The sequence below is a fragment of the Pteropus alecto genome, unplaced genomic scaffold (assembly GCF_000325575.1).
Source record: "Pteropus alecto unplaced genomic scaffold, ASM32557v1 scaffold52, whole genome shotgun sequence".
NCBI lineage: Eukaryota > Metazoa > Chordata > Mammalia > Chiroptera > Pteropodidae > Pteropus > Pteropus alecto.
Genome location: NW_006433941.1, coordinates 6,222,686 through 6,224,735, shown reverse-complemented (window position 1 = coordinate 6,224,735; position 2,050 = coordinate 6,222,686).

The following is a 2,050-nucleotide window of genomic DNA, read 5'->3' as shown; positions in this document are numbered from 1 at the left end:
CAGGCCCAAAATCTAAGGGTTTCCAGGCTGGAAGTCCCTCCTTGGCCACCTGCCTGAAAGCCTCTGTGGTGGCTACAATCTTTCAAGCAGTGCTGTCCCTTTGGGGACAGCTTTTATAGGTACAGGGTCTTTCCTTAATGTTGAGCTAAGGATCTATGCCCCTGTCACTTTGTATCAGGTTGAATGGTGATCTTTAAAATGATATGTCCACATTTGAATACTCAGAACCTATGCGTGTCACCTCATTTGGAAAAGGGGTCTTTGTAGATACAGTTAAGTGAAAGATCTTGAGCTGAGGAAATTGTCTTGGATTATCCAAGTGGGCTCTAAATCCAACAAGTGTCCTTATAAGAGAAAGGCAGAGGCAGAGTCAACACACAAGAGGAGGCCATGTGACTGCAGAGGCAGAGATATAGTGATGCAGCCATGAGTCGAGGAAGGCCACAATGACCAGAAGCTGAAAGAGGTAGGAACAGATTCTCCCCCAGAGCCTTGGGCAAGCACAACCCTGTTGACGCCTTGTCTTCAGATTTCTGCATCAGTGTCTGTTGTTTTCAGCTCCCCTGCTTGTGGTCATTTGTTACAGTGGCCACAGAAAACTGATACACACTGAGAACTGTGGGTAGTGGTTCCAGCCCTTAAAGCCCAATGAAATGAATCTAACACCCCCTATGATACTCTTCTGTGTTCTCCCTCCTTGGGGTCTCTCTTGCTTGCTCCCTCTTCCTCCAACTCTTCCTCCTTTCCCAGGCAGGATGAACACAGGAGGCCAGGCGGCTTTGCCTTCCTCTTCCCCACCAACTCCTAGTTCATTTCAGGCATTCTTTTCCATCTCCATCCTAAAACCAAATCAGATGAGATACAGTCTCAAATGCCCCTTCTTTCCCTCATCAGCTCAGCAGTTGCACTTGTGCCCTATGAGACAGGTAGTGGGGAGGGTAGGAGGTACAGAGGGGGGACCTCAGCAGGAGGCGAGGATGTCCTGTCCCTCCCTGGATCTAAGAATCCAGCTTTCTGCTTCCAAGCCCCATGACTTCTGGCACATAGGCCTGGGGCGCCCTCCATTTGCATCCCTGGGGTGCACGAGGCTCAGTGGGCACCCAGCATTTGCTTACTCTGGGAAGCATAACCTTTATTCTCATCCTACAAACTCCTTCCCTTTCACAGTGGGCAGTGAAGGCCTGACCTGCCCTCCACCAAAGAATGTTTCCTCTGAGATGCAAGCATTCAGAGGGCTGCAGGGAGCAGGAGCTGAGGAAAGGGATGTCCTAGAGGCTGCTCCCAGGCTTCAGTCTGCAGCCTTTCATCTTTGCAGACATTTGTCTCTGCCAATGTCCACCCTACCTTCAGTACCCCCTTGCCCTCTGACTGTTGTCAAACACCCCCACCACCGCAGTTTTCCTGCTCCTCCTGCCCAATGCATGAGAGAGTCACCAAGCCACCTCAGCTATGGAGACCAGAATGCAACTAGTATAATCAAGTGGCTAAATTCCAATTTTATTCCTCTTTAACTTATTTAAACGCAAATATTAAAACTGATACTAAATTTAGTTATTGGAAACCTTTTGAGGATATTTGAAAAACTTGGGTATGTGAATCTACTTTTCAACTGTAAACTTTATGAGATCTAGATACGGATCAAGTATTCCTAATGAAAATTCAGTGTCCGATTAAGATGTGCTCTAAGTGAAAAATTATACACCGAATATTGAAGACTTAGTGTGAAAAAAATGTAAAATATCTTATTTGTAAATCCTAAATTGATTATATATTAACATGTTTGCTTTTTGGATATTTTGGGTTAATTTTTTTTAATATATCAGGTCAAATAAAATATATTATTAAAATTAACTTCACCTGTCTCTTTTTATTTTTTAAATTGTGGCTACTGGAAAACTTGCAAGGACATATGTAGGTCATATGAAATCTTTATCGTCAGTGCTGGCTAGGCTAGACTGGGGCTCTCAGAGATGGTTTCACGTTCATCTTCAGACCTGTCGTAGCAAATACCTAGCATGTGGTTTACTGAAATGAGTGAGTGAGTGAGTGA